We start from the raw sequence: 22,022 nt of genomic DNA, 5'->3' as shown, positions 1-22,022 counted from the left end.
GTAAGATCACTTCCCTGGACTTCAGAAGAGCAGAATTTGGCCTCTTCAGGGATCTGCTTGGTAGAGTACTATGAGATAGAGCCTTGGAAGGAAGAGGGGCCCAGGAAAGTCGGTTAATATTCAAGAATCACCTCCTTCAAGCCCAGGAGTGATGCATCCCAATAAAGAAATTGGGCTAAAACACCAGGAAGCCTGCATGGATAGACAAGGAGTTCCTGGACAAATCAAACACAAAAAGGAATCCTACAGAAGGTTGAAGCAAGGACAGGTAGCCTGAGAAGAATACAGAGAAACTGTCTGAGCAACCAGGGATCATGTTAGGAAGGGTAAAGTTCTGAAAAAAAATAAATCTGGCCAGGGACATCAAGGACAAGGCAAGCTTCTATAGGTACATCAGTGATAAAAGGAAGACTGGGGAAAACATGAGCTGTCTCTGGAAGGAAATGAGAGACCTGGCTACCAAGGACATGGAGAATGTTGAGGTGCTCAATGGCTTTTTCACCTCAGTCTTCACGCACAAACATTCCAGCCAAACTCCCCAACTCACAGAAGGCAAAGGCATGGACTGGGAGAGTGAATAACTGCCCACTGGAGGAGATCAGGTTCAAGAACATCTAAGTAAACTGCAGGTGCATAAGTCCATAGGACCTGATGAGTTGTGTCTGTGGGTCCTGCAAGAACTGGTGGATGCAGTGGCTAAGCCACTATCTATCATGTTTAAGAAGTCATGGTAGTCCAGTGAAGTTCACATGGACTAGAAAAGATGAAATATAAACCCCATTTTTAAAAAAAATAATAAGGAAGACCTGGGAACTTACATGCTAGGTCAGTCTCACCTTTGTGCCTGGCAAGATCATGGAGTAGATCCTCCTGGAAACTATGCTAAGGCACAGGGAAATCAGGGATGTGATTGGTGACAGCCAACATGGCTTCACTAAGGGAAAATTGTGCCTAAGAAATTTGGTGGCCTTCTATGACAGGGTTACAGCATTGACGGATGAGGGAAAAAGCAGATGATGTCATCTACCCAGACTTGTGCAAAGCACTGACACTGTCCCACATGACATCCTTGTCTTTAAGCTGGAGAGACATGGATTTGATAGGTAGACCATTCAGTGGATAAGGAATTGGCTGGATGGTCACACTTAAAGGGTTGTGTTCAACGGCTCGATGTCAAAGTGGAGACAGATGATGAGTGGCATTCTTCAGGAGTGCATACTGGGACCAGTTGTTATTCAGTGTCTTTGTTGGTGACATGGACAGTGGGATTGAGCGCACCCTCAGCAAGTCTGCCAATAATACCAAGCTGTGTGGTGTAGTCAACATGCTGGAGGGAACGGATGCCATCCAGAGGGACCTTGACAAGTTTGAGAGGTGGGCCTGTGCGAACCTCATGAAGTTCAACAAGGCCAAGTACAAAGTTCTGCACCTGGGTCGGGATAATCCCTAGCACAAATACAGGCTGGGTGGAGAAATGATTGAAAGCAGCCCTGAGGAGAAGGACTCGGGCATGTTGGTGGGTGACAAGTTCACTGCCAGTCAATGTGCACTTGCAGCCCAGAAAGCCAACTGTATCTTGGGCTGCATCAATAAAAGCATGGCCAGCAGGTCGAGGGAGGTAATTAATGCCCTTCTACTCCATTCTTGTGAGACCCCACCTGGAACGTTGAGTTCAGGTCTGGAGTTCCCAACATAAGAAGGACATGGACCTATTGAAGTGAGTCCAGAGGAGGGCCACGAAGATGATCAGAGGGCTGGAGCACCTCTCCTATGAAGAAAGGCTAAGGGAGTTGGGGTTGTTCAACCTGGAGGAGAGAAGGCTCCAGTGAGACCTTACTGCCACCTTTCAATACTGGAAGGGGACTTGAAAGATGGAGACAGACTTTTTAGTAGGGCCTGTAGCCATAGGACAAAAAGTACTGGCTTTAAACTGAAAGGGTAGATTTAGATTAGATGTTAGGAAAACAGTCTTTACTGTGAGGGTGGTGAGACACTGGAACAGGTTGCCCAGAGCTGCTGTGGGTGCCCCATCCCTGGAAGTGTTCGAGGCCAGGCTGGATGGGGCTTGGAGCAACCTGGTCTTGTGGAAGGTGTCCCTGCCCATGGCAGGGGAGTTGGAATTACATGATTTTTAAGGTCCCTTCCAACCCAAACCATACTATGATTCTATGATTAAGTACACAGATAAATTAACACACAAAGAAATTACTACAAGCATTGGAGGGCTTCCTGGTTTCACTGAGGTGTTGTTTAGAAAGGAATGGGTGGAATATTGATAGGGCTATGTCTGTGCTGCTCCTCTGTGTATTTGTGAAGATACAGAAGAACTTAGAAATATCCATACTCAATAAAATATTAATTTAATGCAAAAATGCCCATGACAAAATGGGTCATTCTTATTAATGCTGCAGCAACACCAGTTTGCTGGAAGTCAGATGAGTTCAATTAGCTTTTCTAATTAGGTATATCAGGCTTGGCATAGAAAGAATAAAACCGGTTTGTTAAAGAATGCAGCCTTGTATTGATTGCCTTCAGTTCAAGAAGTGTCCTAGAATTCTGCTTTGAAAGGGGGTCCAGGTGCCTCCCATTAGATCTTAAAAAAGCACACATGTTTACAGGATTTTGGAAATGTCTGCTTATTAGTGGCTGTTGTGAAATTGCTTAGAGGGGGGAATTACATATCTAATATAACGAACCTTTAGGGAAAAAGACAATTGGCACTTTTGAATGGTTCGCATGCACAGAATCTACATCACCACAGTTCCCTAAAATCATACTATCTATGTTATCATACTGCTATCCTAGAGGAGTAGCAGGGGGTGGACCAGAGTGAAGACACTGTGGCCAGGCTCTGCTGTACTCTCTGCAGTATTGGGAACTTGATGGTACCATACAGCCTATAAGCTGCACAGCGGTTGTAAAATATATAATATGTCTGTTGCTGGGCCAACAACTGTGGTAAAGACCAAGCAAGAGGCTAATTATCTGCAAAAGACCACCAGGAACTAGGCTCCTTTAGCACTTCAAAGAAAAGATAAGCTTTCTAACAGGGACATGCTAACTGCTAAAAGAAAAGAAACTGTTGAAGAGATAAAACTCAAGGATGCTATGGTAAAATAATTGTGGTAGTGGGAGATCACGACCTTCTACTCAAATGGCCCCCCTGAGAGAGTGAATCCCCCACTCAGGGAGCACACACAGTAATTTTAAAATGAACTGTTTCTTTAAACGAAACGAGAGAATTATACACTAGTTGTAATAAAGGAATGTATGACTAGAGTCACTCAAGCTCCACCTGAGAGTAAGACGAGTATAAAAAGTAAATGAATGAGGGAACAAATGGGGAAGACACTGAGATGAACTTCTGGGACTGGCCAATAGGCTGATCCTTTCTTCTCCCCCCTTGGGACACCTTGGGTGAGACTTCACCGAAGTACTTCTTTGGGAAATTTAGAAATATATTATTTTCCTCATCCTACCAAATACTACCAAATCCCTGCAGGAGGGAAATAGTGTTGCAAAGGAACACAGCAGGGAGACAAAAATACCCTTTTTAAGGGGAAGAAGCACAATACAACTGACCAAGAAAATCCCCTGCTGTTTTAAATTTGCCTAAGATCCCAGTGGCATGAAGGCAACCTCCTGAGACTATATGTGCCAGCATCTTTCCTTTCCTGATTTTCCATGTGTCTGACAGCTGTTGCACATCCCCCTTGCACCTCATTGTGCTCCCTATGGTCTCCTGGTTCTATCACCGCCTCGGCTGCCAAGGTTGCATCAAGAAAAATGCTGCTTGTGGCCATGGGGACAAGTGTTCAGGCCCTGTTCACATAGTGGTTCTGGTAGATGTGCAATAAATTCACTGTCATCAAATTTAGTTATGGCAGAAGCAATTTCCACTGCTACTTAAAGAAGAAGCTTTAAGTAGCAGTGCAGGGAGAGTCAGGCCTATAAAGGCATGGAAGTCTTTTTGTAATTTTTTTACTATGGATTTGGTGAGGAGTTTTTGAAATATTTGGGTGTTCTCTGGCAAAATAATGGTGCATGTCAGAAACAGTATGTTTAATTTCAGGTCAGAATAAGCTATGCCAATATTTCACTGTCAGTTGACCTGCTTCTCATTTTTTGGAGACCTCAACCTAAAATACTTGGGTATCTTCAAAATCTGAAGCATAGTTAATAATTGAATACTTTTACGAACATAACGGAGACTCTCAAGTTCTAAAAATAAAGGCATATTTCCTGAATAGTCTTACTTTTCATTTTTATGCTTAAAAATACCGTATTTTCTTTTTTACACTTGCTAATTAAAAGTGCAGTGTCAGCAAATCCCTTGAGTGATTTACGGTATTTGGTGTCAAGATATGTTAACATAACAGTTCAATTTGCAGAACTAGTTACTGTTCTAGTTACAGCTAGTTACTGCTATACGATTTTTTCTCCCTTAGGTGAGAGAGACTATCTCCTGTAAAGCAAGATAAAGGTAAATTTGAATACAAAGTCTATTGTAATGACTAAATTAGCTAAGAAATTGACTATTGAGTCAAACTGAGTATTTGCTACAAGCTGGAGAATACAATTGAGCATTTATGTTGCGATGAAATTTAGTGTCATTTTAATGGGTAATTAATCAGTTCTGCTTTCAGGCATAATGAAAGAGAATATTCTTTGGTCTGTTAAATTGAAGTTTCAGTCTTCTATAGTTCATTTTCCTCAGTGTGTTTGCAAATACTTTTGCCCACACTTTTATACATCTTTGTCAGAAACATAGATAAAAATCTATTACATTTTTAATTAACTGGTAGAAAAAGATGGAAAGATGTTTGCATTGAAGAGAAAACCCAAATAAAACTCAAGAAACCCCCACTTTCTCTGTAATGTTTCTTTAAGTACATAAAGCAAAGTACACAATGCATATTGAGAGAATGGTCTTTATTTTGAAAAATAAGAGTACGTAGCCTTTGGAAATACAATGGTGTGAAACAGCAGTAGCTGTCTATCTGATGTCAGAGGAATAGGCTATTTGCCAGCTTGATTTGCAGGTCTTTTGCCAGGGATTAAATAGCTGGGCTGTCTGGCTATGGTGCAGTCTTCTAGCACACACAAGTCCGTCATGAAATAGGGAGTCTATGAAAGGGGGACTAGATTGGTCAACTGCTTGGGACAGTTGTGGCATACTCTTAATTGGAGCTCTTTTAAAAAAGCTTAGGATAACATTTATTAGAAATGAGATGAATGGCTTCCTGAAGATCCTTGAGCTCCTTACTTGTGATTAAGTAGTCAAATACAGTTACCATGTAAAATTAATTTTTATTACTGCTTCCAAATAGTGATGTGTCATACTTTCTTGGGGTGATGGTGGAGGAGGTTAGCAATAGTTTTGATAATGAGATCATCCTTAGTTGGGTTTGTAGACATGGGCTTCAATGTCTAAATTTAGGCATTTGCAAATGACTTCTAGATTTATGCTCCCATCCATTTTTACTGACTTGAGTTTCCTTGTTGACCCTGAAAGTTGTGTAACAGAGCTGTAGCTTAAATACTTTCTGAGAAAAAGTATTTTCAAAAGGACTTACATTCCAATTTCTTACATTTTATACAGCGAATGAATGTCCTTATAGCAGCAGCTTTGCACTGCTCTGTTTTCCTTACATGACTTAAAATGGCTAATCAAAATAATAATATTTTCCTGGGCTGGCTGAACAGAAGACTGTAAGTTTGCTAACACCAGCACAAGGGAGGCAGGGAAAGTGCAGAAGAGGCAAGTCTGCCCTTTTTTGGCAGCAGAGCCCTTGTAGCCCAACATATGAAGCTAAGTATAAGCTGCCAGCTCTACAGCCAATGCCTGTGCCCTAGCAAAACAGGTCTGGGGCCAGTGACCATCTCTTCATGGTTATTAGCTTTCTGTTGCATCTTGGGGTTGCAAAATGAACTTAGAGCACACTTCCATTGCTGCATGCTCCATGCAGCAGTGCCCAGCTAAGAGGCAGGGTGACCATGTAGCATGTAAGGCAGATGGGAGCGGTGTCTGCTGGGACTGAGCTCCTCTCTCTCTCCACAAAGTGTTTTATAGCTTCTTGGTCAAAAGTTTAGAAGGTTTATCATATGCAGACCTCAACTATGAAGCTACACAAGCCACAATTCAGATTTTATTTTTCAGTGTCCAAAGTTTCTACATCTGTTCTGGTGTATGCAGGAAATTTGGAACCTGTTGCAAAATTTACCTGTGGATCCCTAGCAGGTGAGGGGAGGGAGGGAGGAAGACCTAGGTTGTTCCATCTGATTTCCATCCTAGGTTTGGAGGCTAAGTTTATGAAACTGTACTACCGATAATTGATATGCAGTACTTCAAGAAGAAAAATGAAATGCTTTCAGAGCTCAATAAAGCAAGCTTTCAGCCTGCTTCGGTTAGGCTGCATCTGAATATGTAGGCAGATCCATGGCAAATTATTCCCATGCATGCTTTTTGTTTCTTTATGGAATAATTCATTAGACTACCAGAAAAGAGATTTCCAGCCTCATATAAATATGTTATGAGAACACTGAAGCTTCTTCAGTTGAGTTTTGCAGGGTATATACCAATTAGTGTGAGCAGAATATTTAGGTTTCCCTTACTTCAATGCTGAATTGTTCTTGTAGAAAAATACACGAATTTTCTAGTATAGTACTACATGTTTCCTCTAAGAGATAATTAGCACTAGAGAAGACTGTATAGCTGCTCACTGGTTGGGAAATGAACAATTCTATTTTTCACAATTAGCCACTTCAATATTCTATGACAATTTGATATAGTTTGAGTGCAGTGTCTGTCTGGCACTCCTCATCAAATGGAGGGAACATGTTTTTGACATGTACTACATAAAAGGTACTGTAACACTCTCAGTAGTGAAAAATGGGGCACATACCAATCACACTACTCCAGTTGCAGTGCTGGGGTATGTATCTATTAGGGAGGGGGAGAAAGCACATATGCAGCTCTCTGGATGACTGGATAAAAGCATCCTTGCTCTGATTTTTTCAAGTTCAGTCAAACTCGCCAGGATATGAATAGGAACAATTGCACAGAGAAATCTCAACCTAAAGGACACAAATTGTCTCAAATTGTCCCAGGATTTACATAGGCATTCACTGGATGTAGTGATTTCTACACTGCAGCCTGTTACTGATCTATTCCGTCTCAACGTTGAGTCTAAATTATGCTAGTGCTTCAGAAAAATTCCTTAACGCCTTTATGCAGACTACCAGAACATAAAACATTTTTACTTAACTAAAATAAATAGATGTGGGCATAGCTGTAGTGCAGGCATCTCCACTTCAAGGAGACTATCCTGTCCTTTTTCCACCTGCAAGGCTCCCTTAGGGTACTGGCTATGGATGTTCAAGTACACAGCTTTCTCCAGCTGCTTTAAGCACTCTGCCTCCAACACTCACTTTAGTCCCACTGACTGTTGTCCTGTGCTGGCACAACTTCCAGGACAGATGGAAGCAGCTGAAGGACAAGAAAAGAAAATGCCTCTTTCAATACAATAAAGCATATAGATAGCGTGCATTAAAAAGTTATTTTTTAAAATAATTTTTAATTAATTAAAATATCGTGCATTAAAAAATTAAAAACTAAAGAGTCTTGGTAAATTTCCAGAGCAGAAAGGGGTCTCTCCCTAAGCAGGAATGTAGCCAGCCACAGATGGCTGGCATCTGTGTCTTCCTCTGTTTCAGGTGCTGAGGTATGCTAGCAATTCAAATTTATCTCTCTAAAGACTTACATCAACTTAAGAAGACACATTGTCTGTCACAGTGACTGAATGTCACTATAGGCCCACTTTAAAAAAGAAAAAAAACCCAAACAAACCAAAAGGTGTGTGTTGGAAGGCAGGGAATTCTTTGCTGTATCAGGAGACAGGACTGCAGTCCCATGGAGATCAGGCAACCTAGTCTGTAGCAGGATTTGCTTTAGCTTTGGCCTCTCCATCAAAGAAAATCAACAAAATCTGAACCTTTAGCCTGAGGGAAAGCATGAAGAAACCAAGAAATGTGGGGAAAGCAATAGGAAGACCCACCAGTGAGGTCAGTGGAGATGTGCTGAACTGAGGAGAAATCTTTGAAAGTGTTGGAAGAGTCTCATTACCAGGGCCGATATTTTCAGTGTTACAGACTGCTGCCTTTGGAAAGTGAGAGCTGGTTTGTACAAACACAGAACTGGAGAAAGGATTCATCCTAGTTTTGCCTTTAAAAAAAATATCTCTTTTGCTCCTAGAAATGCAGGAACAAGTTATCAGCTCTATTTTCTTCCCTTCATGATAGAGAGATGGAGATGAACCCAGAACATGACTAGAGGCAGCTCCCACCACGAGCTGTGTTGGGGCTGGAGCTGAAGCAGGGCATGCTTCTCCGATCTTAATCACAACCATCTGGGTGCAGCTTAATGTCAATGACATGTACCAATTGTACTCATTTAGTTACACAAGTGAGCTTTTAAAGAACTCTGTTACAAATTTGTAAAAATGCATAAACTGGGTCCTGGGTTAGCTAAAGTTATAAACTTGTGTTGGCTTTGACTGAAACAGTTTTTAAACTTCATATGCACAATGTAAAAATCATTTAGAGGAAACTGAAATGTGAAGATAATTAAAATTAAATCCTTTTGAGGAAGAAAGGAAAGAACTATTTTGTTGAATAGAATTTTCATGAAACCATATTTTATGGTAGTAATACTTTATCCCTGCTCTCAGATATCAGCTGTGAAGTTATCTGACATAAAACTTCAAGTGCATTTGAGCCTGTCTCTTGTTCATACAAGATATTTCTCAATTTCTGTGTTGGGAGTTTCTAATAGTGTCTTCTTTGTCTTACCAATAGTCTATTACATGCAGTCTAGGAGGCTGCCAACCTCATGTCTGCTGCTGGACACAGAATGACAAGTGAGGCCAGACCTCACACAATTAAAAAAGAATGAAGGCAGCAATGTTCAAGACATGGGACAAAAAGCCCACTTCCAGTGTAGCACAACAGATTTGCTATCATGGAGCACTTCAGCAGATCTTCAGGTGGGAGCTAACCACCTCCTCTTGATTTTAAATTCTGCCCTCTGAGTTCTGGAATTGACTTCCTTTGACAAGGAGTCATATTAGGTTAGATTTTAGTTTATGGTATTATAAATTATAAAGAGTAATATATAATTTATTAATAATAGCTAAAGTCAGATTACATGCAGGCAACCAAATACCAAAATTCAGCTCACCTATGAGACAGTTTGAGGTCAGTAAGTGGCAAACATCTATACAAATAAATAGCACAAACAGTGACTATCTGTTCTGAAATAACTGGAGTTGTCCTCCCACACACAATATGCAGTGTCTTTAAGAGCACGGAGAATTGAATCTGATAAGCAATTGGGACTGTCTCAATCTCCGCAAAATAGTTTCTGCTACTTCATTACTTACTTCATGGTTAGGCTAACTGCTGTGATACTCTGGGGCACAAAAGTCAGCCTTTCTCCAGAGTTTGTGTCCCAACAAATTTATTTAGCAGTAGCCTGCCTGAGGGGCAAAAAGCATGTGTTTCCATACTGAAAGACAGCAATCAGCTAGCCTTACTTGTATGACACTCCACCTCTTTTCTCTGCGTTTAGTAAACAAATTACACTCAGCTGCCAGGTTTAATTAGGATACTAAGTTCTCTAGTGCATTGAGTGTCAGTGTAAGCTTCCTGGGCTGAATCTTCCATAAACAAGAGTTAGTGCATGTGTATAGTACCACGTCATGTGATGCTGCCCTGACAATGTGACTGAAGTCCTTTTAAGCAGAGCTGAATCTATTTTGATAGGACACAGAAAAGACAACCATACACAGCTGTGGGGATTTTTTAGTTTAAGAAAGAATAGCAGTGACCTCTTCAATACAGCTTTCTCATCCCCATGATCAACTTTCCTTGGGGTCTGGAATATTTTTTTGCTTGGTTATGGCTTAAAGACATCTTTTCATAATAAGTGATTGTTGCTAACTACAGCATATGAAGCATTCTTTGTGTGTTAGGGTATCAGAAGTCAAAAGTATTTTTGCTGGGTCCATGGGATGAATAAAAGAAGAAGGTTCCCCTAAATGAGGCTGTTGAACTTTACAAACTTCCTCATGTTTGAAAAGATGTTAGCAAGAAAGATTTGGTGCAGTGATAAGAAGATACAACAAGGAAATATATAGAGAAGAGTTAACACACAAAGAAAGACAAGTAGCCTGTTTCCTTAAAGACTACATCACAATTTTTGGTTCACTGGTGAATGATAAATTCTTCAGAGAGTTCTCTTTTAAGGTAGACAGAGTGTATAATATGTAAAATAATATATACTATATATTATATAATACATGTATATTATGTAGTATATAAAATATACATCAGCACCATTCACATAAGAGAAAGCCTAAAGGATACCAAGGGAAAAAATAAGTTATTTGTCTTATTATTTTATCAATAAGTTAGGGAAGGATATATTAACATTGTAGTATGTACTGTATTTTTCTTTCTAGATAGCAGTCCTCACTGCATTTTAATCATTCTTGGATGTTTGTGTAAAAAAGCTGAAATTGCTGAAGCTGTGGTGCTTTATCCTTCTGGCTGTTTTCCCTATCACAAAAAAATACTGAATAAAAAACATCACTGTGCTTGGTAATTTTATTACCTCTAGACTTTCTTACCATCAAAACAAGAATAAAACCAAACCACTGTCTAAATCTCTATGCAAAATATGATTAAATAATCACTAGAAAAAGTTTTCATCCAATTATTTTCTTTTATTTGCCACCTCAGATTCAGCAGGTGCTCTCAGCAGAGATCTCTTGTCAGAAAATTTCACTGACCCATTTGTGTAAACTTTATTTGAATTACTAGCTTCACTTCAAACATTGTTGTTTTGACAATACAATAATGACAAACCATAAGAGCAAAGGACACCCATTACAAGAGGTCCAAGAAAGTCTTTTATGAAATTTGTACATTCCAATTCCTTGTATATCTTGTACCGTAAATAAACTGTCAACACAGTTTCAGGGCTGAATCTTACCATGTTTAATTTGTTACAAAGTCCCTCCATGTTTTCATTAATGGATTGCCTATTTGTCTAAGCTTTAACTATTTTCTTAATTTTAAAGAATAATCCTATAAAATCTGAGGCAAAGTTAATTAGCTCATACTGAATGGGATCTTTTAACCTTTGCAAAATGCACATGTAATTAAAGATGAGTTACCCTGAATGTGAAGGCAGGTCAAATTGGAGGGGCTTGTTTATCATTTCAAGCCTTCCTTTGCTTGTACATTACAGATACAATGTCTGAATTTGGTGCTTGTCAGTGAGAGGAACTGCTGAATTGTTTAGACCAGTGTGGCTCTAACATGTCAGTCCAAATGCCATTCACATAAATTCGTATCTCTTTCAGCTTCATGACAGAGCAGAGATCACAGGCATGGATGTCTGGTGGCTGCAGGAGGAGACTTTTTTGTCTCACTTGCAGGTCCCCAGGGTCAGCCCTTTCAGGAGTATCTGGTGGTCCCCAGGCTTCACATTCTTCATTTTACTCCCTAGCATTTAACACATCCAGTGTCCATATGTTGAGAAATACTGGCATGACCATGCTATAACAAAATTTTATCTTCAATAGAAAAAAAAATTGAGCATCTTCAGATGCCTTCACGTAATACTTAAACGTGTTATCTGCATCTGGAAACTGTGGCATGATTGATTGGGTAGCAAATGTGTTTTATTTGGAGTTTGTTTTCTGGTATTGTTTTTCCTCTGTGGGTTGTTTTTACATATGCTTCTGTATGTTATGTTTATGTAACAGCATTCAACCCTCTGATGTACAGCAGTACATTTAAGGAAAATGCAAGCTTTTTTTTTTTTTTTTTTTTTTTTTTTTAGTTTGTAACAAACTATGGGCTCATTATAATGTTCTACACTGGCAAACTATTTTCTGTTAAGCATATGTTTTAATCTGATTGCTTCATCAATATATTAATATCTTGGCCACCACAGTGTTGTAGTTCTTGACAGAATCCCTTATAAGCATCTTATCTTATCTTATACTATCCCTTATATTGTTGGTTTATTTCATTCATGACCACAGAGGAGGCCTAAATTCCATTCCTGAGTAGTGGAAGGGATGTTCTTATCCAACTGCTTTTCATTTGCAGAGAGAATGTCCCCCATTTCAGTTACTTGTAAGATATAGTCAAGTATATTTATACTCAAAAGCATACTTACAAGACTGATATAAACAAACAGCTCAAAATAATTTAGAACAGTGACACAGGATATGAGTCACATTTCTACTGGACACAATACATCTACCCCAAGTACACCAGAAGACAATCTGACCACTGTTTTTATGAGAAATTCTTCTGAATGAATAAGGGTTATCCCAGATAGCAAAGAACATTTCATCTTTGTATTATTCATCCTGTTCTGAGTAGACAGAATCACCTTCCTTTCCTGAGTCTGTTTATATTTGGTGATGTAGTTACCTTAAAGTGAACATACTTCCTTGTTTTCATGGTGTGCTGAACTACTTCACAGTGTCCAATAGTCATAAATTCTGTTAGAAAAATGACAGATATTAGAAGAGATGAATTTTGTTGAATTTTTTTTTTAGGCCCAATCAGCGTTATCTTTTACTACAAACATATTCAAAGGAATCTTTGCCAGTAATTAAATTTGTTAATTCTACAATTTTTTGTGTCACAAAGGAAGGCATAGTGTTATACAAAGCCACCTCCACTGCCCTGGAATGAATACAGTAATTTTTTTCAGGTGGAAGAATGAAAAGTTATCTCATTTCCTCATGATTACTACCTCTTGGCGGTTATCAGTAATACTTGCTATTACTAAGGAAAACAGAATGTTGACACTGGTGTTACTGCTGAACCCCACTGTAGAAAAGCAGGCAACAATTTCAGATGTTAGAACTGAGGTTCATAAAAGAGTAATTGCATATGAATAAATGAAAAATTGTAAGACTGCTTTCAGCTAGTCAATTAAGGTAAAAATAGGAAAGAGCTGCAGATTACTCACACTACCCTTATGTTTACTTATAACACCTGGCTCATTAAAAAAGTTAAATGAGTTTACTTCTGCTTAGCCTGCAGTTTGCTACTTTTAGAGAGAAGACTAGAACATTGTAAAGATGACTTAAGTCAACTCATGTCATCATTTAATGGTATAATGACTGTCTTCTCACACTTCTGCCCTCCTCATATGTGTGTTGTCCTCACTGTTCCTTTTCTTCCCACACTCCCTTCCCCAAAACCCTGGCTACAAAATCTGCCCATTCAGGCAAATTTAAAATTCCCCCACAAGTCAATTTGACTTAGTAAAACTTCAGAAATTTATACAATTTTCCTGCTGGTTTATTCAACGCTTTGGAGTTGGATGCATGCCAGAGGTGGCACAAGGCCCATAACAAGTGTGTATGGCCAGAGGAAAGGCAACAAGATGAAAATCGGGGAGATGGTCCTTCCTTACTTTGGCAGCTCTGAAGCATTAATTTACATTATTGCATCTCCCCAGATCAAACCTTTAAAGAATTTCTAGATTTTCTGTGGAAATGGTGCAAGGGGAAAAGAGAACTGGCAGCTCTCCCCGTGAGCAGTGAGGAGTTGTGAGTGCTGACCACCCAGCTGCAGTGGGGGAGTAGGGGTCGACAAGGTTAAACCCTGCACTCTTCATTGAGCTCAAACCCAAGAGACTTCTAGAATAAAAAGTAATTCAGGTTATGCTGAAGGATTAAAAATATAAAGATGGGATTGTAGAAGCAAAATCAGGAAGACTGAGTTGGAGAATAAAATAAAAATTGCAAGCATGGCATGCATAGGAAAAAGCATCTGTAAGGGTGCTGTCAATAAAAGGAAAAGCTAGCAAAGACTTGTTCTGCTGCTCAGCAAATTGGACAAGTTTTTGACAGGTGGCACTGAGGAGGCTAAAATGTTCATTTAGTTTTTGCATCTGACCTCTGGAATAAGGTTACCTGCAGCATAGCAGACACTGATAGGCAGTAAAAGAGGTAAGAGCTCACCCTCTGGTAAGGAAGAGAAATGTTCACACATTGGGTGGGCTCGATGAAATACCAAGAAGCTTAAAAAACTGGTCAGTGAAGTCTCAGGTCTTTTTAACTTTGACAGCTTACAGAGTACAGAGAGCATATTGCATTACTAGGAAAGGCAAGAACAGGCCTATCTTTGAAAAGAAAAAAATGAGGACCTGAAGTTATTGAATGGCAAGCTTAGCTTCAGCTCCTGAAAGAATACTGAAGCAAATAGGCTGTTTGCTTGCAGGCAGCCAAAATTTAATAGGATGATGAGCAACAGCCAACACAGCTTTCTCTAGAACAACCTGTGTCAAACCATTTAATTTCTTACTTTAAAAAAGTAAAAATCTTTGATATCAGAGGGGAAATAACAAATGTCAGTTATTTTAATTTTAATGTCTTTAGTGCTTCTCTTATTCTCACTGTGTATCTAATTCTCTGCAGCTCTTTAAGGATTGACAAGCTCCCTGCCAGAGGTGTCGTAATATAGTTTATCCTGTCTCGTTCCAGTGGTTAGTGGGAGAGGTTAGGGCTGATGAAATCCAGGCCACCTTGTCTGCATCTCTGATAAGTTAAAAAGTAGATTAAATGACACTTTCACTATTCACAATAAAATAGAAAATAATACAAATACTTAGGCCTTAAATGAAGATCAGTTTGAACACATTTGATGTTTTTGTAAGGTACTTACATTATTCAAAACCACAGCACTATGAGCAGTATTTCCTACTAACTGAAGTGTAATGAAACTGTGTTACCTAAAGCCATCTTGTAAAGGAGCTACTAATTACTATGGGGTTTGCCTTGTTTGGCTGCACAGGTTTAAGGCTGAATCAGCTTCAGTCCAAACAGCAGTAACTATGAGTGTCGAATATTTTTCCTTTCTCCAAACAGACATCTAAGAAATAAAAATACACGAAGTCCCTTCATGTGTGCATGTGGTATCAGCTCTCCTGAGTGCTTAGGGATCAAGGTAGGAAAGGTAAAACAATGGTATTGATAAAGCAACAGCCTCCCAGACTGGACATGTTATCCTGTAGCCTGACTCTTTTGACAAGGCTGCTTTGCCAAGACAGGGAAGAGGATAAATAAATAGTCCTCCCATGGATAAGTGCATTGTGCTTGTGGTGGTGGGCAAGGGAGGCAAGAGCAGCCTAGAGCCTGGAATTTGCCACTGCCATGTCAGAGAAGCGAAGATAAAATATCTTCTATTAAATCTATTTTCTGAGTGCTGTAGGTCCTGGAAAAGAAATACATTTTTGTTTTAAGGACACTGTTTTGTAATCATTGCTCTGTACTCTCCATAGGCTGCTCAAAAAGCAGTTTACAGACACCAAGCAGCAAAGGTTAGAAATGACTGGGAAAGCAATTTTATCAAAAAGCAACTGAATCAAAAGATGTCTTTTCCCTAAGAAGTGAAGACACATGCCTGCTGTGTGGAAGAGGTGTGCTCAAGCTGAGTGTTCACTATGAGAAATGCATGTCCCCAAGTGCACCCTGCACACCTACCCCCTGCACCAGGCACACTGCAGCATGCTGCAGCCCTCTACTTGTGTGCACAAAGTTTTGCTGGAAGAAAAACCTGGATGTATAGGGCAATGGAGTGCTCCCATGTCTCCTTCTGGCATGGACAACACAGGCCAGGGACACTGAGGTCAATTCCTGCCCCAACAGACCAGAAAAGTTTGGAAGAAGCACTTTAGCAAAGCTTTGCAATGGCCACTGAGAGTTTCTCTTCCTGCAGCTCCTGAAAGCTCTCCATCCCATAGCTCTGCTGTGCTGCAGCTGTGGTGAAGCATTTCAAAGTGTCTCACTGTCATCTGCATGACAGCCTGAACTATTATTATTACTTGCACTAGACTTTTTTCTTTTTTTTTTTTTTTCCTTTTGGCTATCACATCTCTTCATCTTAGATGTTTCCGAATGATGTAACAGTTAAAGCCCTTGATGATTTAAACTCTTCTAAAATCTGGCTGAACCTCAAACTCCCCAGTGAATGTTTTGTCTCTCAAGAGTCACCTATAATGCAGTTGGTGGCCTGGCTCTTATCTCTCTTATTATGCCTTTCTGTAAGGTGGTTAAATTTTACTATGACAAGAGCAATAATAATAAGATTACTAGAATTCTATATGAGCATTAATTTTGGTATGGTATTGATTGACAAATAATTCCTGAAAAATCACGAGAAACATTTAGTAAAACTTCTAATGATGCCTGCAGGTTTTAAGGACTTTCTTTATGCTGCCAGAACAAACAAATTAATGAAATATGTGTCAATCATTGTTTTAATCTCCAGCATACTTTTAATTTTTAGTCTTGTTCTATACAGGATGAATGAAAAATCAGTCAGTAGAAATGTCTTAAAAACTCAGTGTCTTGTTTCTGGCCTTCTAAAAGCATATATTTTCTTCCATCTTTTCAGCCCCAAACCTCTAAAGGAACATTTTCACAGTATCTCCAGGCAGAGATCTGGTAGAAAGTTAACGACACTGGGAAATGTGAAACAGTCTTTGCTGAAAACCAGTTATGCTGTCTGTTATCTCCGCTAAAGATTTTCCCTATGCATAAAGTAAACTTGCCCTCTAGTTTGGTTTCAATTCTCCAAGATACTTAAGCATGTTCATAGCTTTGATCATACAAGACTTCTTCTGAGATGGACCTGTACTTCTTAATGTTGCTCAGCATATAATTCTCATTTGGTAACAATGAACTGTTTTATTTGTTAGGTTTTAAGGAAGAGCTTATATTTAATTCTGAAGTAAAAGAAGAAACACAACTTCTCAGAGGCATGGAAACATCAGGAAGGACTACACAAGTTTGATGAAATTCTAGAAGCAGGAGTTTCCTCACAGGAAGATGGTTAATTACATCCAGAGACTGGAATACAGACACACAATAAAGCAGTGTATTGGTTGGAAGTCCAGAACACTGTGAAGTCTACCTTCATCTCCAGGGTGATGCAAATTACTTGTATGCACAGAAGGAGAAAAGAGAACAAATGTTCGAGCAAAGGACAGCATGCTGCTGAGTTGCCTTTTGCCCCTTAGCTCACAGAGACGTGAAGTGTTCAAAGGCATCAGTTCTTTCACAGGTTATACCCCACACTGGGCATCAGCATTTCTGCTTTCAGGGCTGGTAATTATTTTCTCAAAATTTAGTCTGGACGTTTAGAAATATCCATATTTTTACTTTTGGCTACACTAAGTGTCTGATGTGGGTGTGATGCAGGAAAGAATATTTAGTACTCTGTGTTCCTTATATCTGGAGAGAGATAGGCACTTCCCTTTGTCTCAGTTCTTGGCCAGAGAGTGCACAAGTATAATAGCTTTATCAAATGTGACTACATTGAGACTATCTGTATATCAGTGACTGTTACTCTGCTATATTAAAGTTTTTAAAAGCCGTTATTGATGCATGATGAAGCTCATTGCTGAGCAATGCAGCCAGCAAGTTTGTCTGGTATAAAAATTTCTTAAGACCCTTATTAAACAGTGACCATGCAAGTTCTCAGCATGCAGCTGTGGGGTCCCATGGGTCCAAGCATCATTCTGGGTGTCTGTCCTGAAATTTCTGGTGGTATTTCAGATGAGCAAGTGTCCCTCAGCAAATGATTGCAGTCTTAACATCATATGCAGAATATCTTTCTGAATGAGTCTAAAGAGGTGGGAGTGTGAATGAAAGGTGACAGAGGAGAGTGTAGAGATGTGGAGCATGTGACCCTCCCACAGCTTCAATGCCTATGCCACTGCCAGCAGCATTTCACACAGCAGCAGTGATATCAAGGACACTGACTATGCACCAGAGCATGAAATTTCATTCCCTCCCTCTCACATTCCCACTCCCTAAGTTCTTGGGCTGGCTGGGGGGCAGAGAAAAGATAACCATCATGCCAGGCAGGACAGGTGCAGACAGACCACTGATCTGAGCTGTCTTGTCTGATGCTTGACTGACATCAGGAGATCGATCATTTGGTAACACTGTCATCAGCACAGTCCTCGCACTGTAATGTTATTGACTTTATTAAACTAGGCAGATGTACCCAAACGCCTAAAGAAAGATATCTCTGTCATTGCCTCCCAGATAAGAGCAGCACCTGTCTTTGTGTAGGACACCAAACTTCCAAAATATCAGCCCGCTGTCAAACAGGGGAGGTGAATTAGTCACCGATACTGCTGTAAAGGCAGAGGTTCTCAACACTTTCTTCACCTCTGTCTTTACTAGCACTATTTGGTGTCAGGCCTTGGGAACAAACATCTAGGTTGATGCAAATACAGACCCACTATCAGTGAAGGAAGAGCTGGTGTGTGAACTGTTACAGGAGCTGGACCCCTGCAAATCAACAGGCTCTGACAGTGGGTAAGAGAGCTGGCTGATGTTGTTGCAAGGCTGCTCGCCATCGTCTTTGAGGCACTGTGGAGATGAGTGACATCCCAGAAGACTGGAAGAAAGCTAATGTCACCGCCATCTACAAGAAGGGCTTAAAGGAGGATCCAGGAAATTATAGGCCCATTAGTCTTACTTCAGTCCCTCGGAAAGTTATGGAATGAATCCTCCTGAGAGCTGTCACAAGTCAAATTAAGCATGTGATTGGGAAAAGCCAGCAGAGTTTCACCAAGGGCAAATCATGCTTGACAAACCTGATTGCCCTCTATGACAAAGTAACCTGCTCGGTTGATACAGGGCAAGCTGTGGACACATGTCTATGTGGATTTCTCCAATGCTTTTAATAGGTTTCCCACAGCCTTCTCCTAGAGAAACTGGTGTTACGGTTGAGACAGGTGATCTGTGCACTGCCTGGGGAGCTGGCTGAGGGACTGCACCCAGAGGGTGGTGGTAAATGTCTCTTTTTCAGTCAACCTGCCACGAGAGGGGTCCCCCAGGGACAACATTGACAACAATGTTTAATATCTTCATAGGTGAAGTTAAAACAGCAATGTTTAATATCTTTATAGGTGATCTGTATGATGAGCCCAGTTATACCCTGATGAAGTTTGCTGATGATACCAAACTGAGTGGGGAAGTGGACACTTCAGAAGGGAGAGACACCCTGCATAGACTGGAAGAGTGGGCTAATATGAACTTCATGAATTTCAGCAAGGACAACTGTAAGGTCTTGCACCTAGACAAACGTAATCCAGAGTGCAGCACAAGCTGGGATCTACCCATCTGGGGAGCCGTTTTGTGGAAAGGGACCTGGGGGTCCTGGTAGACAACAAGCTCAGTAAGAGCAAACAGTGTGCTGCTGTGGCAAAGAAAGCCAGCAGGACGCTGAGGTTGCATCAACAAGGGCATCACCAGCAGAGATAAAGTAGTTGTTATCCCACTCTGCCCAATGCTTGTTAGGCCACATGGAATACTATGTTCAGTTTTGGTCCCCACTATACACAAAAGATGTGGACAGCCTGGACAGGGTCCAGAGAAGGGCCACAAAGACAACTGAAGTACAGGGAAGCCTGCTGAAAGAGGAAAAGCTGAGAGAACTGGGTTCATTCAACCTTGAGAAAAGAAGGCTTAGGGGAGACCTTATAACCATGTTCCAGTATTTAAAGGGTGGCTACAAAGAAGATGGAGACTCCCATTTTTACAAAAAGTCACATGGAAAAGATAAGGGATAATGGGTACAAGTTACTCCTGGAGAGACTGGACACAAAAAGAATTTTTTTCACAAGGAGAACAATCAGCCATTGCAATAATTTCCCTGAGGAAGTGGTGGATTCCCCAGCACTGGACATTTTTAAGATTTGGCTGGCAGGGCGCTGAGCCATCTTGTCTAGACCACACTTTTGCCAAGAACAGTTAGACCAGATGATCCTCGAGGTCTCTTCCACTATACTGTGACTCTATGCTTCCATGTTGACATACTCCAGACAAGGCTTATGGCAAAACTGCAGAAAGGCCAAGCCCATGTGAGATCTGAACAGCCAAATTGTTCCCTCTAGACTCTGCAAAAAGTAAAGCAGACAAAAAGGGACTTGGGAAAGAGAGGGGGAAACTCATGCTTGGCATTAATGAAGTTGGTAGTCTCACTAAATCGGAAGTTAACTGATGAAAAGTTCATCACAGAGAGACGCAACAGATAATGTGGCAGTGAAAAAGACACCATTCTGCATGTGAGGATAAAACAATAGCAGAGAGAGAGAGAGAGAGAGCACTTTGTGGTGTGGCCATTTCTAATCATTGATGTATTGTTAAGGGATACTCAATTAAATTGTCCAAGAAATTTCCTGCCTGGTTTCAGAGGCAGTGAAAGAGAGTTGTCCCCCTGTAGTTCAGAGATCAATGCCTGCATTCTTGCTTAGGCTGCACAAAGTCCATACAGTAAAGGTGGAAGGTACTCCTTCTTAATGTCTCCTTCCTCCCATAGTGGTCAGGTACACACAAGCCATATGAGGTTCTGATGGTGTGAAAGCAGAACATAATCAAGATTTTATTTAGAGATTTTTTTCTTCCAAAAAGAGAATGCTATTTTGTGTTCCTTTGGCAACTGGCAGTGAGATAAGCAGAGCAATAGCAGGAGTGCCAAAATAATAGAAACAAATATGCTTTTTCTGTTTCTGTCTTCCCTGGAGTATGCCACTTCTTTTCACTTTCAGTGAATAATTAGAAAATGGAAGACAACTCAAGTGCTGTCTTAGGACAGCATGTGGAACATGAGCCAGGCTTGTTATTGTTATCAAGGCTTGACATGATGCTGCTCTCTGTGTGATCCAAAAGAACAATGCAACATTTTATCTTCAGATTTCCTGTTGAAAATAATGGAAGTCAGCAGAGGACACCGCCACATTCATTGTAACATTTTAATTAAGTACTAACTGCAAATCAATCAGGAAAGCATTGATTTGCATGAATGGCAAAGAACCTTAAAGAAATGCCTACTATTTGGAAAAAAATACTGGGAAAATATGGCAATAATTGGTAGCAAGGTGGAGTTTGAAGGCTGTTTAAGCATTGATATATTTTAAAACACATAGGTAAGACAGTGTCTTATTAATGCACTTTGGCACTGTATTGCTTTTGGAAGATGAACACAAGATTTTGGTTTTCATTTTTATGAAAAAATTACACTCAAACTTTGGCAGTTTATAAGCACATCTTCTAAGTTTGAATGTTAATGATGAAACTGTTAGGAAAGAAGAATAGGAAAAATTTATATTGTCAAAAGGAAAAGCAAAGCACAGAGAACTAGAGGAAACTCCTCCTTTGTTGAATACCAGCCATAAAGGTCCAAAAAATGAGAGTGCTGTATTGCAATCTAACATGATGCTTTGGGAAAATCTCCAATGACTCATAAAACTGTGACTCTGTATTACTTACAGGAAGAACAGTACTACATATATCCTCATTTTGGCACTTATAGTCAAAAGAAACAGAGTAATGCTTGTAGCTGGTTTTCCCATGGGCATATACTATTCCCATTGAATAATTCATTCTACAGCTACTGGGCTAAAGTGGGTACAAAACACACAGTGCTGGACTGTCTTTATATATTTTATTCAGTACTTTTTTCTTACTTTTTCTGGTTCCCTGACCTTCTGATTAATTTTTCATCCACAATAATTTTGCTAGACTTTGAAGATGTGGATTGTGGTATAGTGACAGTCTTCACCTCCCTTTGTAAGGGAAAGGCAAAACGATGCTTTCAAAGTATAAAAGAACTTGCAACTGAAACCTGAATTGCCCTTATAGTGCAAAGGAATATTGGGTGAGAAGACAATTGAACAAAAGGACAAAGTGTCATTTTACCAATTTTTGCTTTGGGTATTCCAGGGCTGGGAGGAGAAGAGCAGTACCTTGTTTCACTGCTTAAATTTGCCCAGCTTGTAGTGCCCCCAAAATACAGAAATAGGGCAGAGCTTGGCTTGGCCCCTACCTCTGCCTTCCCAGAAGGATTTTCTTGTCCCTTGTTACTTTAGAGGCATTCATTATGTGCAGGTTGATTTCACTGCATGGGGA

Source organism: Falco peregrinus, chromosome Z (assembly GCF_023634155.1).
Source record: "Falco peregrinus isolate bFalPer1 chromosome Z, bFalPer1.pri, whole genome shotgun sequence".
Classification (NCBI taxonomy): domain Eukaryota; kingdom Metazoa; phylum Chordata; class Aves; order Falconiformes; family Falconidae; genus Falco; species Falco peregrinus.
Note: the sequence above shows the minus strand (reverse complement) of the source record.